General features: G+C 29.9%; 1 long non-coding RNA gene across 1 annotated transcript; it reads left to right on the forward strand.

Annotated features, from left to right (window-relative positions):
* The first annotated feature begins 13,116 nt into the window (after window positions 1-13,116).
* Window positions 13,117-16,935, forward strand: LOC105323028 (uncharacterized). Its single transcript, XR_899225.4, has 3 exons — window positions 13,117-13,208; window positions 16,536-16,602; window positions 16,783-16,935. It is a non-coding gene; the product is annotated as an uncharacterized lncRNA (long non-coding RNA).
* The last annotated feature ends 493 nt before the right edge of the window (window positions 16,936-17,428 follow it).

Raw genomic sequence — 17,428 nt, forward strand, 5'->3', positions numbered from 1 at the left:
GATGATGAATATTTCACCCTGGACAAGAACACTTTAAAATAAGAAAGACTATGTTTAAAGAAAAATTGGAGATAACTAGAGGGAAATCAATAACCACTTTGAAATCATTATAAACATATATTCTCTATGGTCAAGATCTAGTAAATGAAAAATAGTTTTTGAAGTGTACGATATTGATATGTTCAATGATACTTCATAACTACAGGTTTGTTTGATATGGTGTAGCGGGGCTTAATTTTTTAGTAAACACAATAAAGAATCAGGTTCTCATTTGTCAATGTATATAAATTAAGAAAGAAAAAGGTAATAAATCTCAAGGTTTCGTTCATTATTTGACTAATGAAATGTATATCTCTAATACCTACAGTCTCTCCAAAAAACGGCATTAAACAAGATTTTGACCTTCCCTTTAAAATGATGTCAAAATCCATACAATTGTCGGGATTAATTGTTCACGTTTTAATATAGAATTTCAAGAAATTGCTTCGTTTTTTGCACAACCGATTCAAATCTATGACATACTGTTAAAAGGTTTCACAGATCAATTATGATGTTATAATGGTTCTATTAGCAAAACGTACTATGGAATCATTTACTTGATCTCGTCCTTAAATGAACACACACACACAAAAGATATGTTTGTGTATTTGTAAAGTTATTGTCAAAGAAAATTTATTAATCATATATGGAATGACAACTTGGTTTGTTATTTTAATCAAAATAAAAAAATGCGCTTCCTTTTACCTGTAAGTTAAGATACACATACACTTAATAAACGGACGTGACACCTGACTTTACACTGTATTGTGTAATGTATAAGAGATCACTAATAATTAGACATATTAGTTACTCTAAACTTCGTTTAGCTTGTCCATTTTTGTCTGAGATCAGTGCTAACAAAATTAGCGAAACATCACGTGTCATTCATTATAAGGAATGGCAAAGTCGTCTTCAAACATATCTTTTTAACAAGAGGCACGTAGGCCACATATCACTCACCTAAAGAGTAGTTCTCGTATCATTCTTTTTTCGAAAATGTTAATTATGAAGTGAAAATATATTGTAAAACTCTCATATATTTCAACATTTTTCCATACATTGGACGATACATAAAAGAAGATAAGAAATCATATTATAAGATCTAAGATGCTTCAACTGACTAATCTAAATAACAGCAGCAAATTATTATAAAGATAACCAAATTCTAAATTGAAAAGTGAACGAAGGACCCTGTTACCCTTAAATAGGAATATATGAGGATGCTTACAAAACAAAAATAACCAATGATTGCATTGTATATCTTGAAAACCACATTTAAAACATTTTTCCTAAATCTTTCTTTAAAATTTAAGCATTTCTTGTAAAATTTCAATTCAAAATATTCTGATTAGGATCACATTTTTTTTCAATCAAGATCGGTTCAAATTTGATAAACTGCAATTTTTGTAAAATTATTGTTTTGCATTTTAGTTTATTTGAAACTTTTCTTAAAATATAATAAAATCGTTGATTAGTGCTTTATGTGACAATTAATCTTTAGATTTGATCCATTGATTAAATAATATAAAAAATAAAAATATAAATTATCAGAAACATTTTATTTTTACATGAAAGATTGAAGAGTTTAACAAAACATCTTTGACATGGTTGTATTCATAATAATATTATACATCAAATCGGACTAAAATTTCAGGTCTAAAATACCCTTTTGCAGTCAAATATGTTTTTTTTCTATTTCACTGTAAATATAAAAAATATTCATTTAGGGATTGAATGCTTATCTTCGGAAGTTGTCAGTTCTATGACAAACCAACAGGTACATGTACAGACAAATTGAATACCGCGCGATATGTGAATATGAACAAATTGCAGCATTCTAATTATTGAGAAGAAGATTCCTGAACAGTTTCCCATTATAAATGTACATGTATATTTTAAACTTTGGTCATCTGTTGGGGCTCTAGTAATTGTCCGGCGGTCACTGTTTTCACAATTTAGAATCTCCACTATCTTGGGGTACTTGTATATTATTTCCATTATTACAGCATTGAAGTCCTTGAGAATTGACATTTTTTCCTATACATTTCTTTGTTAATTTTATTTTTCAGTTAATAAACTTTAAATCCCTCTTTGGGCCCCAGTAAAGGTCTAGCAATTTCAATTTTAACAATTCCGAATATTCACGATGTATACAAGCTTTGGTGTAAATATTGGCATGCCTAGTGCAGTGGTTTTTGAGAAGAATTTTCACAGGTTTGCAATTATCGCCCTTTTAAAGCATTAACTTACTTTTCTTGCATATTCTTTGAGATGTTATGAAGATTCCACCCGAACAATCTTTCTTCTGTAAATGTATATGTGTATTATTATGTATATTAAAAAAAAACGAACAGAGAATATTACTCAATTTTACAAAATCTCTCTCTTTCTCTCTCTCCCTCTCTCTCTCTCTCTCTCTCTCTCTCTCTCTCTCTTCTCTGCACCCCTTCTAAGTATCATGTCATTGATTAAGGTGTAAAAGTCTTAATGTAAAAATGTACTTACAGCTGTCATTTCGTAAAGTCCACATTGTGTAGCGGTGTTTGAAGGTATTGTGTGTCCAGAGCGCAACCGACAAGTGTGGGAACCATTAAGAAAACAAAAATCAAACGCAATACAAAGTGCATTGATTCCACAATGCATCGCACACTCTCCAAGAGAATTGACGTGAAGGGGTTGGATATCTAAAACGTCTGCATCCTGCGTCTCAGAAACATGTCCTATTTTGGTAAAATGCCAAGTAGATGAAAACACAGGTCGGTTAGAATTTATCAATATGATCAAATGCAGATATAAAACTGCTTCTATAAAATTAATCATTGTTTTTTTTTCTCTGCAGTTTCCCAATATTGAACCATAAATAAAACAAAATATTTGGCATAAACATATAAAATACAATATTTCGATTAACAAATTTTCAAGATCAACCAATCCGTACAGCAACCAATCCAAAAACAAGTTGTCCTATTTATTTTAATATATTCAAACAACTTCAATATTTGTAATCAATAGCACATACACTTTTGTTTCTTTACTTCAAAAATGAAAGGAAGAACAAAATTAGTTCTTACAGCTGAGACCTTTTAATTTCATGAAAAAAAGAAGAATAATGTTTCAGTTACTAGTGAATTGTTTTCCAAAATATTCTTCACTTTTGTCGAAATACAACTTGACTTTCATGAACAAATTGAAATTGTACTGCAAAAACATTCTAAGTGCAATTTATTGACGTCAATACAATGGTCATATTTTTATCTTCTCTATTCAGATCCCCTACTACATGTATATTCATTTTGTTGTTTCAAAATTAACTTAGCTTGTTGAACTTACGATATTTAAACTGCCGTTACTGTTATTTGATAGTTTTATCTGCTTTGACATAAATTCTAGATTCATATCTGGTAATTTTGTCTTCAGAAGATGCTAAAATCCCTGTATGTAGTAATGATTTAAAATTCGTACCTGCAGGGAACTTTTGAAGCCCAGTATTTAACTTATTGTTATATTTTCAATTTAACGTTTTGAGTTGATTTCCTCGCATAACGCTATGTATGTAAAACAAAATATGATATATGAATTGTGCCTGTTTTGGTAAGGTAACAGTTGCAATTGACACCCCGATAAAACCATTGTCAACCGACGCGCCGCGGAACTTTGAATACGTATCTATGTTGAATGTATTAAAGCACTAAATATGCGGGTTTGATGTTCATGAAACGAAACTGGTTTATTGAAGGTTCCATTAGTAACTAAGTAATTATTGGTCATTTGGTTGGGCTATTATGACCACTTTATTAACACATCAATCTTTTTTCTTTTTTTCTAATCCTATATACACATTCGTGACAACAGTAATAGCAAATTTACTGAGTAATCCTTGGTTCATTGGTCAATGGTGCATTCCCAAGAGGTTGATATTTTGGCTTGGGTTCATTTAATTTTTGTAATTCTAAATAAGTTTGAAAATATGCTAATTGTCAGGCTACGATGCCCAATAAGTCCATTATCTAGATTGATGAATTCATGGCCGCTGGATACAACTTCACTCTCAAAAGTGTGCTCAGGTTATTAAACCATCCAACTCTTTCGTGTACAAACTTTTATTTTACCCACTCCATTCAAGGCCCCAGGGGCAAGAATATAAAAACCCTGATATTCTTTCGGATCTTGTCGCCCTTTTGTTTAATTGATGTTTGCATACATCAGATTATAATAATGATAATAACGAATATAAAAAAGCTAAAAAACACCCCCACAAATCCGTTTAGACCATCTGACAAGTCCATCATCTTGTGATAGTACTGATGTGACCGTAAGCGCCTAGAGGCCTCTTGTTTTTATATTAGAAATCACATAATCTTGAGAGAGAAAGAATTAAGAACATAAGCACTGAAAATGTTTGTATACGTCCTCATCTTCAAACATAAAGGGAACATTGCTTTTTAATTTAAAGCTCAGATAATCGTTTCGTTGCAATCATTGGTAGATTTTGACACTGATTAAGAATGATTTACTTTATATTTTTATACTCTAAATAGGACATTCAATATTAAATTGTTTATCAAAAGCATTTATCAAATGAAAATTCTAACAATCCTTTCATTGCGTTCCTCTGCAATATCTTGAGTTTTCTAAGATTGACTTCCTTTTAATATATCTTTAATATACACGAAATGACACATTATAAAATTAAAAGTTTCTGCAAAAACCAAAAACAAAAAAACAAAAAAAAAAACTACAAATAAAAAACAAAAGAACAACAAACAAACAAAAACGCTGTTTATAAAAAAATTCTGTCATTTCTCTGTTTACAGTCTCAAGTTGATTTTGATTTTTGTTGAGATTGATTTCCTTTAAATCTATATCATACATAGAATAATACATCGTAAAGTAAAACCCACTATTTATACAAACAACAACTTGAATTCCAAACAACCATTTTCTTGCAATAAAAATTTCCTGAACTATTTGAAATTTATTAAAATTTGATCTTTGATATCTTTTTTTAAACTGAAAATGACATATTGTTAAATGTTTTATACATAAAAATTCATTTTTTTAATTGCATTTCACTCTACCAATTTTGAGTGATATTTTATAATTTCAATGGAATTATAGTACTTTTTTAATAATTAATAATTAATTTAAAAAACAAATAATGAAAAGCTGTCTCTATTTCTACACATGTGGTAAACCTTTACATTGCTATGATATTAATGAAGCCCTTTACGAAAATTGTGAAGATATGGTACATGTGTTAGTGGTTGAAGCACTATAATTGGGCCATTATTGCCACTAACTTAATGTAGAAAACTTTCATTTTTACTATTTAAAATTTATACATGTATAGTTTAGAAAACAATACTAGCATGGTTATTATTCCGATTAAGTTATGGTGAAATTATTGGCCCCCTTGCCAGGGTTTCATTTCTAAGATGTGGCCAATTTGGTCATAAGGTGGGATTGTTTTATCTAAGTTAATCTTCCTTTGTACCTTTCTTGTACTATACAGATTTGAGAACAAACTAAATATCTGCTTATGATGTCCTTAAAATCATTTTCCTCCATTGTTGTATTTTACAGTCTTACAACGGAAATGTATTAAATCTTTAAATATGGATTTCTTCTTCCACAGGTGTTGGATATAAACAAAATGTGCAGTTACGATGTTAAAAATCCCTTCACCGAAATTGTAAAATTAAATGCTACAGGGCCAGACGTTCGGGCGCTAGGGTGGGCCCTAGGAGACGAATTAAAAAATTGACGACAAATAACTTTATCCGGAAATAGGTAATACTTATGTTAATGAACATTCCTCATATTAAGGACCTTATTAAAGGAGAATGTACCTGACATCTGTGAAATACTAGTACATGTACTCAAGCTGAATTACAAAATGTTTTTGAAGATTTCAAAACTCATCTAGAAAAACGAGGTTACAAATAATCAGAAAGTGGACCTTTTATGCAAGAAACTCTTTCTGCAAATAGAATGGATCTCACCAATAAACAAAAGAAGAAAAACAATAAAAATGCAATACTTTTTTGTAGGAATTTGGTGACCAAAGTTAACCTATGTATAAAAGAGTTAGGGAAATTGGGATAATATACAACATATGACGAAGTATGCAAAAAAATATTCACAACGTCTCATTTGGTTGCATACAGTAAACACACAAATATAGGTGGGTGATCTTATCATTAGATCCAAATTAAAACCAACTGGAGTTTAGGGATTAACTGATTAATGCTTAAAATGAACTCCTGAAGAGGCGGGCCTTATTACAATTTTGAAATGACATGTACTTTTCAAGATCAACCAATCCGTACAGCAACCAATCCAAATACAAGTTATCCTATTTATTTTAATATATTCAAACAACTTCAATATTTGCAATAAATAACACAAACACTTCTGTTTCTGTACTTCAAATATAATAGGAAGAACAAAATTAGCTCTTAGACCTAAGACCATTAAATACATGAACAAAAGAATAATGTTTCAGTTACTAGTGAATTGTTTTCTAGAAAATTCTTCACTTTTGTCGAAATACAACTTGACTTTCATGAACAAATTGAATTTGTACTGCAAAAACATTCTAAGTGCAATTTATTGACGTCAATACAATGGTCATATTTTTATCATCTCTATTCAGATCCCCTACTATATTCCTTTTGTTGTTTCAAAATTAACTTAGCTTGTTAAACTTACGATTTTTAAACTGTCGTTACTGTTATTTGATAGTTTTATCTGCTTTGAAATAAATTCTACTTTATTCAACATAATCAAATCTACTTTATAAGCATTCTTGTTTTTTTTTTGTCTTCAGAATATGCTAAAATCCCTGTATGTAGTAATGATTTAAAATTCGTACATGCAGGGAACTTTTAAAGTCATGTGATTAATTTATTTTATTTTCAACTTTATCGTTTTGCGTTGATTTACTCGCAAAACGATATGTATGTAAAATAAATTATGATATTATATGAACTGTGCTTGTTTTGGGAAGGTAACAATTGAAATTGACACCCCGAGAAAACCATTGTCAACCGAAGCGACGCGGAGCTTTGAATATGTATCTATGTTGAATGTATTAAAAACACTAAATGCGCAGGTTTCATGTTCATGAAGCAAAATTGGTTTATTGGAGGTTCCATTAGTAACTAAGTAATCCTTGGCTCTTTCGTTTGGCTATTATGGCCACTTTATTAACACATCAAACTTTTTTTTGCTATTCCCATATACACATTCGAGATAACAGTAATAGCATCTTTACTGAGTAATCCCTGGTTCCTTGGTCAATGGTACATTCCAAAGAGGTAGATATTTTGGGTGGGGTTCATTGAACCAAAGATTTTTTTTGTGTAATTCTAAAAAAGTTTGAAAATATGCTAGTTGCCAGGCAAAAATGTCCAATAAGTCCATTATCTAGATTCATGAATTCATGGCCGCTGGATACAACTTCACTTTCAAAAGTGTGCTCAGGTTATTAAACCATCCAACTCTTTAGGGTACAAACTTTTATTTTACCCACTCCAAAATTGCAATTAAAGGTCCCAGGGGCAAGAATTAAAAAAAACCCTGATATTTTTTCGGATAGTGTCGCCCTTTTTGTTAATTGATGTTTGCATACATCAGATTATAAGAATGATAATAACGATTATAAAAAAAATAAAATAAAAAAAATACAAATCCTTTTAAACTATCTGACAAGTCCATCATCTTGTGATGGTGCTGATGTGACCGTCAGCGCCTAGAAGCCTCTTGTTTTTATATTAAAAGTCACCTAATCTTGAAAAAAAAAATAACATAAGCACTTGAAAATGTTTTATGCTACGTCTTAATCTTCAAACTTACTTGGAACATTGCTTTTTAATTTAAAGCTCAGATAATCGTTCCATTGCAATCACTGGTAGACTTTGACATTAATAAAGAATGATGGACTTTATATTTTATACTCAAAATAGCGCATTGAATATTGAATGGTTTATCAAAAGGATTTATCAAATGAAAATTCTAACAATCCTTTCATTGAGTTCCCCTGCACTATTTCGAGTTTTCTAAGATTGATTTCCTTTAAATATATCTTTAATATACTCGAAATGACACATTATAAAATAAAAAAAAAATCAGTCATTTCTATGTTTACAGTCTCAAGGAGGTTTTGATTTTTATTGAAATTGATTTCCTTTTAATCTATATCACATTAAGAATAATACACCCTAAAGTTAAACCCACTATTTATACAAAACAACAAGTTGAAATCCAAACAACCATTTCATTGCAGTAACAATCTCCTGAAGTCTTTGAAATTTATTAAAATTTGATCTTTGATATCTTTTTTAAACTGAGAATGACATATTCTTAAATGATTTTGTTATACATAAAAATTCGTTTTCATTTGTTTTAATTGCAATTCACTCTACCAAATTTGATTGATATTTTATAATTTAAATGTAATTATGGTACTTTTTAATATGTAATAACTACTTTTAAAAAATAATGAAAAACTGTCTCTATATCTACACATGTGGTAAACCTTTACATTGCTATGATATTAATGAAGCTCTTTACGAAAATTGCGAAGATATGGTACATTGGTCAGTGGTTGAGGCACTATATTTTGGCCATTATCGCCACTCAATTAATGTAGAAAACTTTCTTTTTTACTATTCAAAATTTATACGTGTATAGTTTAGAATACAATATAAGCATGGTTATTATTCCGATTAAGTTATGGTGAAATTATTGGCCCCCTGGTCAAGGGTTCATTTCTAAGATGTGGCCAATTTGGTCATAAGGTGGGGATGTTTACATTTAACTTTATCCCGAAATAAGTAATAATTATGTTAATGAACATTCCTTAATTTAAAAGCCTTAATAAAGGAGAATGTACCCGATATCTGAGAAATACTAATGATCAAGCTGAATTTCAAAATGTTTTTAAAAATTTAAGAACTCATCTCGAAAAACGAGGTTACAAACAATCAGAAATTGAACCTTTTATGCAAGAAACTCTTTCTGCAAATAGAATGGATCTTTTCAATAAATAAAAGAAGAAAAAAAAAAGCTGTACTTTTTTGTAAGGACTTGGTGACCAAATGCAACCTATTGTATAAAAGGGTTAAGGAAACTGGGATAATATACAACATGACGAAGTATGCAAAAAAATATTCACAACACCGTAGGGATTAACTGATTTATGCATAAGGTGAACTCCTGAAGAGGCGGGCCTTATTACAATTTTAAAATGACATGTGCTACTTAAACCGCCGTAACACTCCTAATTAGATATGGCATATAAGTAACTGATTCAATGCTTCATTAAGAGTGTAGGGTTCAAATAAGTTTAAGACATGTGTGGATTCTAAGATGACTTTTTTGGGACCAAAAATCATTTAACATCATGCAATCAAGTCTCAAATAACATTTAAAAACTAGATGCTGTCATTAGACATTAATACCAGCACCAAATGTGTGCCCCTAAATAAGACTGTTCTGTACCAGTTTAATTAAAATGAAGGCCACATGCAAGTTCTGGTAATACATTTAAAAACTAAAATTTTCATAAATGAAGGATGAGATCCCTTCCCATATGGTAATACACATGAGCAGCACTTTATGTGCAATTTGGGGTTGAACTGGTTGCATTGAATTTTCAGTTAATCAGTAATATGAACATTTCATGTCATAGAAAATATACTGTAATGGTCTATATTATAAAACAAACAAAATTAAAAATTAAAGTATGCCCCCTCCCCGTGTCGGTTGCGGGCTTTAGATTTGCTTCTGTGTGCCTACATGTACATCATCGTGTGCACATATTTAGAGAAGGGGTGGGAGTGAGGGGTCCAGACACCCCCCTCCATGACAATTTATTTATATCAATAGTAAAATTCCCAAAAATACACCTTGGACCCCAATGCTCTTACAGACATGTACATGTAAACACTTTAACCCATTGCGCTACAATTTTAGGTAACATTATTTTGGGGGTAAATATTAAATTTATACTTTATTGTTTATTTCAATAGGAAGTATACATTACTATATGCAGGTGACTCTTACACCATAAAGCTGTTATTTACCTAATAAAATAGTGCAAGGGATTTTGAAGAATAGGTCATGAAAATACATGTATGTTACAAATAACTGATCTTTGTCTGAAGTTACGTACACAATACAGGTCTGCAGGTCTCATTAGCAGGTATTAGTTTTACCCAGCTCTTTGATTTACATGTATGTTTTTTTTATATGCAGATTAGTTAACATGCATAAACATTTCTTTTGTGATGTTCAGCTAAAGGAATTCATTATTGTGCTTTAATTGGATTATCATTATGGTGTTGACCAATATAGGTAAGCATACTACATGTGGTAGCACACAATGAGACATTAGTATTACTTTCACTTTCTAAATAAGTGATCTCCCTTTGACAGAATACTGTATTTTTAAATAAGCTGACCATCGTTACCTATTCTTTCGCATTTTAAGGTTTCTGTTATTTTAATTGCACAAGTTATTTTTTCATTGTTCAGACTTACACTATTGAGTTGACCCCATTTTGACCCTGTATAAACAATTTCGTATTAAATTTGTGTATTACATGTAAGTAAGTGTAGGGACTTATCATTTTTATATGAGTTATTATAGGAAGAAAGGAAGGAATATTTCTTTCTTAATGTATTATAATGCATCAAATACAATGTAGGTCATGACCTTATGGGACTGTTCTGACCCCATGAAACAGGAAAATACAAAATATCTTCTAATGTCATTATGATGCATCAGATGGTGTAAAGTACATGACCCCCAGGTGTTGTCTTTACCCCCCCCCCCCTTTTATAAAATAGGAAATGATAATACATGTACACTGTGTATTTTGTTAACTTCTGAGATCCTCATCCCTAAACCATATAATTCATTCTTGCTCTGTGTCATTGCGCATGGAATTGTATATAGGTTATTCCCCTTTGGAGACACCCTGACATTCTAGAACTAGAAATAATAAAGTATTTAATCTTATTCATATGTAGTGTTAGATCCATGTGGGTAATTCCTAGCCTAATGATGACACTGCTTTATTTAGGAGACTTTACAATTGCCCCAAATAGGCTAATACACATGCATATAACATTTTGTTTATAAATCTTAAACATTGAATTAAGCAATTTCCAAAATGTTAATGTGCATTAGGAGAGATAAAAAAATCAAGACATGATTTAAAATTTGCTACTGTACACATGTAAGAGTGTAAGAAGACTGAATCTTTAGAACCAGGTTTGATTGGAGGGGGGGGGGGGGGGGGGGGAGGGGGTTGGATGTGAAGTGTAAACATTTCTAGTTTGAATCATTTATTGTTAATAATTTTAACTTGTCTGAATACTATTTATTGGTCCCAAGGTCAAAAAATGACTTCTGATCATATCTTAATAGATCATTTGTCAATTATGCAAGGTGTAATGTAATTTTTTTTTAAAGAATAACATTTTTTACCAGTTTATAAAACTGTTTAGACCCCAAATTATATTTTAATTTTATAGATCATTCGACAATTAAGGGGGGTTGGGGGTTGGTTTACAGTTTATATTTGAGTTTGTTTGGGGGTGGGGTTCCAAGTGATATATATTTGACAATTTTATAATGTAATTTAAAATAAGACTAAGTCATACTACAGTCATGAACATGAATAGTATAGAACAAAACATAAACTAATACATGTATATTTATATATATATATATATATATATATATATATATATATATATATATATATATATATATATATATATATATATATAGAAAGTATTACAAAACATAGATGATTGATCTAATATCATGGTCCTTAAATTGAATCATATATCATGTACACATATTATTGTTTCTTTGTTCAAGGCATTTCAGATGGTATGTATAGGTCATGATCCCAAGTGCTCTTCCTGAAATTATCAAATATCATAAAAACCATTGTGACTCCCACCTTAATCCAAAGATATTATCCCTCCTTAGGTAATGGTGAATCAGATCATTATGGCATGTAAGTCATGACCCTAAGGGGTCATCCTGACCGCCTTAGAATCAGAAATTGTCAATTATCTTTAAATTATTGATGTTTGATGATCCTATCTGTATTTAATTTTTATTATTAAGTCTCCCGAATGAAATTTGGAGACTTATTGTTTTTGTGCGGTTCTTATTACATGTATTACACATTGATTTCTTGTTCATAAATTTTCACTTTAAAGTAATTAAGATATAGGCATTTTTGATAATTGTTCAACTGGACTAGTTATGGATTTCGAGAATCAGTATTGCTTAGAAACATTAAAAAAATCAAAACTTGAATTGTTGAAATAAACACATTTTTTTATTATAGTTTTTGAAATTAACAAAATTTTCTTTATGGAGTTTGCAGTGTTTGGTGGATTTTGTGTTGAAAAAGAAAAAGAAAATTACCATAGCAACAATGATCAATGACAAAAATGGCATGTTCAAAGCTTAAGTCTGTAAACATACATTACATAAAAATAATCAAATATATTTTTCATCATGCACAAGTGCCACCCTCTGCCTGAATCCAATGTATTATTAACAGCATGTAAGAAAAAATGAAATCAAATGATTACAAACTATGTAGCATTGTTTCATTTATGTTGCAAGTGGTGTATTTTGATGAACGAAAGTATTTCCAACAATGGTATGTTTGGATATCGTTACCATGGAAACAAACATATTAATAAAATATTTGTTATATTCTGTTAGAAAAAATACAGTGCTATTTGTTGAACCAACTTTTAAAATGTTTTGATTACTTTGGTGTACTTCCTTAAATGACAATTATGATCATATTATAAGGTTATCCTTTCAGGCACACGGATACTATGGTAACAAGAGCTTACGGAACTAGCTTCACTAAATGTTACAATATGTTGTCAGGTGAAAACAGATGTTGTGTGCCTTTGAAGGAAACAAAATATAACATGTTACATACACTATAGATCAAATCTCAAAAAAGAACAACACAATAGCGACACAATAACAGCTTAAAAGGGGGAAATAGAACAGGATGCATTTGAATAATGTAGGTGCGTAGGCGAAATTGTAGTATATAAAACGCCACAAGTACTGTCAAAAATAGTTTTACACCACGACTGGATTTTCAACTCAAGTAAGTAATGAAATATTTTTTTTTTTAAATCTGGATAATTGCAGTAAGTGTGCACTTCATTTTTATGAATCCAGTTTTGTTCATAAATATTGGTTGATATTGGTTTTTAACCTTTTAAACGTTCTGCAAAGCTGATGCTTATACAAATAGCTGCGCTGACAATCAAACCGAGCTATAAGAAAAATAAGCGCGCGTAATTGAATAATTAATATATGATGAAATATAGATATTGTCTATGTTAAAGTATAGCAAGCTGAATAAACGAGACATATTCTTTAAAGCTTATTGATTTTTACTTGAGGTAAAAATGAGAAAAAATATTTTGAAAAAAAAGAAAATTATAGTAAAAGAACAATATATTAATAACCTTTGAAACCAGTTTAAAATAGCCTAAAATTGGTACTCTTTTCAAGGTTTTCAAGTTTAAGATTTATCATATGTGTAGCCTCAACCGTTGATATAACTTATCAGAGTTTTTCTTTTAGTAAATGAAAGGTCACGATTAAAATAATTTGGGTCTCTTCTTTATTCTGTATATATGTGTTTGAATTGTATTGAATTGCCTAAAACGGTAGTGTTCAGGTGGCATTTATTATTGCGTGCTATTCAAAAGATAATCAAACCGATATGCTCTATAGTTCTTGTTAGATTGGAGCTGAGATAAAAAAAAATGCTATATGAGGTATTATTGGGTGTCCCAGAATATCAAAATACAATCAACTTTTTTAATATTTTCTTTATCAAATTTATTTAACATAAAAGAAGTGCATTTGAATGAATATGATGTTAATTCACTGTACAACATTTACAAACATTGGAAAGTTCTTGACAGATTAAGCACTGTCTAGAAAACACAACAAATTTAAACAGATTACGTCAATGACCACAATTACTCATTACAACCACTGTTCGGATCGAATTTTCACAAGTTTTCTCACCATTTAAAAAAAACATTACTTTTTGAGCAGTTTATTCTTAGGCTATTCTTACAAATATTTCTGGATTCTGTGTTTGACAATATAGTTTTAAAATGAAAGATACATGCTGTCATTTCCCATTTCTGTTTTTCATCATTCAAGATGGAAGTTAGAATGGGGAAATAACACTTTTGACTTGTTAGGAATTAAATTTTCCATAAATCTTATTGAAATGATTGGTTTAAATAACAACCCAATATTTCAAAAAATTCAAAGTACTTTGAAACAATGGAAACGCAGAAAACTAACACCTTTTGGAAGACTAGTGGTTTTGAAAAATGTAATTATTGCAAAATTTAAGCACCTTATTCTTACCTTACCAAACCCTAACAATGAAATGTTAAAAGAAATTGATAAAGAACTTTATTATTTCCTATGGGGTGGCAAAGTCCACAAAATTAAAAAAAATATTGTCATTCAAGATTATTGACTGGGGGGATTGAAAATGATTGATTACTCTGATTTTACACTTGCTTTGAAATCAAGTTGGATTCGTAGACTCCTCATATCAAAATCCAAGTGGGTTAATTTATTAGAAGCTCAAATGAAAATAAAAATAAATAACTTATGGATTAAGGGCTCGGATTATTTACTTAAACACAGTAAAAGTATAGGTAATAAATTTTGGTCAGAGGTGTTCCTAAGTTACATAAAAATAAGCGAGATAATCTCCCAAAACACCAATCCACTTTTTGAACACATATGGTATAACCCAAGGGTAAAGATAAACAAGGAAAGTATATTTTTGAGAAGTTTTTTTAATGCTGGTTTTGTTTGCATCATTGACCTTTTTGATATAGATGGTGACTTTAGAAGTTTTGAATCTTTAATTGAACTTGGTATTAAGACTAACTTTGTTGAATATAATGGTCTAAAAAAGAGTATATTAAAACGAATAGGTGAATGCAATATAAAAGAAAATAAACCAACAGTTGGACCATATATCCCAAACACACTAGCTATATTCTACAAAAATAGAAAAGGATGTAAAGATATGTATAATATATTGATAAGGGAAAAGAGGGTTCAAAATAAAGCAATACTAAAATGGGAACAGAATGACACAATATTTAATGAGATGGATTGGTATAGAATATTTGAACTTCCTTTTAAGACAACCAAAGAATCTAAATTCCATTGGTTACAATGCCAAATTTTACACAGGATATTACCAACAAATTATTACTTGCATAAGCTTAAACTTATTGAATCCCCTAAATGTTCTTTTTGTAAACAAGATTCTGAAACAATCAGTCATCTTTTTGTAGAATGCCCATTTGTAAAAGAACTATGGAGTGACATTGAAGAGTTATTTTTAAGAAACTACAGGGTGTCCCTAATGTTTGATAAGCAAAGTATACTTTTTGGTAAATATAAAAACTACCATATGTTAAGAATACAAAACCTGTTAAGTTATATTGTAAAACAGTATATTTTCACTGGTAGACTTAAAACTTACCCAACTTTAAATATGTTGGAACTCAAAAGGAAAATTAAAAACAGGCTTCTAGTGAAAAAATATTTACTTTTAAAGAACTGTGAATTTGAAAAATTTGAGGGACACTTGGATAATATTATTGAAAGAATTTAGCAAGTCTTTATTATATCCCCAATTATTTGTTAAAAGAATGTATGATGCTTTTTAAAAATATCTAAATCAATCTTTTTGATAAGCAAACCCTGATAGACAGCTATGCCAAAAATCAACCATTGCCCCGTCAGCTTTTTTCTCTCCGCTTTCTTTTCTCTCATAAATAAATATATGTATATGTACGTGCTAAATATTATGTTCATGCTGTTGTTTGTGTATATTATAATCACATATTGGAAAATCCTTAAATTTAGAGCTGTCAATTTATAAGTTTGTGTGCATGTTATATTTTTTATTTGCTTTTCTTCTTTTGTGTCTTTTGTTTGTGTTTATATGTATATTTTTTCACTCAATGTTTTCTGTCCTTTCTCAACCCCACTAAAAACATAAAAAACAAACTTTTACACCATTGTGAACTATTATATATCTATTCTTGCATGTATATTGTATGTAAAAAAAAATGTTGAGTAGCATGTAAGAAAGCTGTGAAAGTCATGAATAAAAACATAAATTAAAAAAAAAAAATTCCCATTTCTGTTGACTAAAATCTTAAACCAACAAATATGTTTTAATTTTGTGACTCTTTGAAAAAGAAAAAAAAATTTCAAACTTTTTTTTTAAATTAAATGATCTAACTTTTTTATGGTAGGTACAATTTAGAAGTGTTGGTCAAATATTTCTTAATTTAAAAAAAAACAAACAAAAAACCTAATGATACTAGATAATGATACTAAGAAATATGTCTTTGTGATATTTTAGAAAATGAGGAATACATGGTCAATAATCGTCAGTTGCATTATATATGTATCAGCATGTATCAGCATAGGTGAGTGTGAGTTATTGGTTACATCTATCAAAACAGTTGTGTTAAAAACTGAAGTCAATTCAAATTTAAAGCTTTAATCGCTTAAATAATATATCAAAGTTGTTCCTTTTTCAAAAAAAAGTTACAGTAACTAAAACTTTAAATACGTCTTTTAATAATCTTGAATATATATCTTTTAAGCGTATGCAGAAAATTGCATGACTACAAGCGACTGCAGTTCTACCAGTTGTGCGCCACCAACTACACTTGATTGCATACTTCACACCTGCATTTGTGTCTAGGCTTGTTGTTATTTGTTTGTTTATAATACCAATAAAACGAGCAACTCATTGATTCGATCTGTCTTTCGAAAGATTTTGTGCAATGGTGATACTCAGCTTCAATGCATCGACAGTCGTGTAAAAATTGATGGTTTAGAATAACATATGCGTAGTCCAGTGATTTTTTAAGTTATTGAAAATACTTTTTAATAGCTATCAAATACAATACAGGCACTGTACCAGTTATCGGCTAAAATTTAACGTTTTTTTTTACGTAATTCCTTAATTCTTGATATTTTTGGATAAAACTTGACATACTTTAAAAATGAACTCCTTATTTATCAATCTGTTAGTTTAAATCATTAATTAGAACCCAAAACATCTTGTTTTGTGCTTTTAAGCACGCCCCGAATTTGCGGATTTTTTACGATTTACTGTACCAGTTATCGGCTTCGTGATAATAACATACTAAAAATCCGTGTTCATGTTGATTTTATAATCTGCTAAATGTAGTTTGAATTATGCCCCTTGTGAGGTCAGACTAAAGTATTCGGGGTCATGATACA

Source organism: Magallana gigas, chromosome 1 (assembly GCF_963853765.1).
Source record: "Magallana gigas chromosome 1, xbMagGiga1.1, whole genome shotgun sequence".
Taxonomy (NCBI): Eukaryota; Metazoa; Mollusca; class Bivalvia; order Ostreida; family Ostreidae; genus Magallana; species Magallana gigas.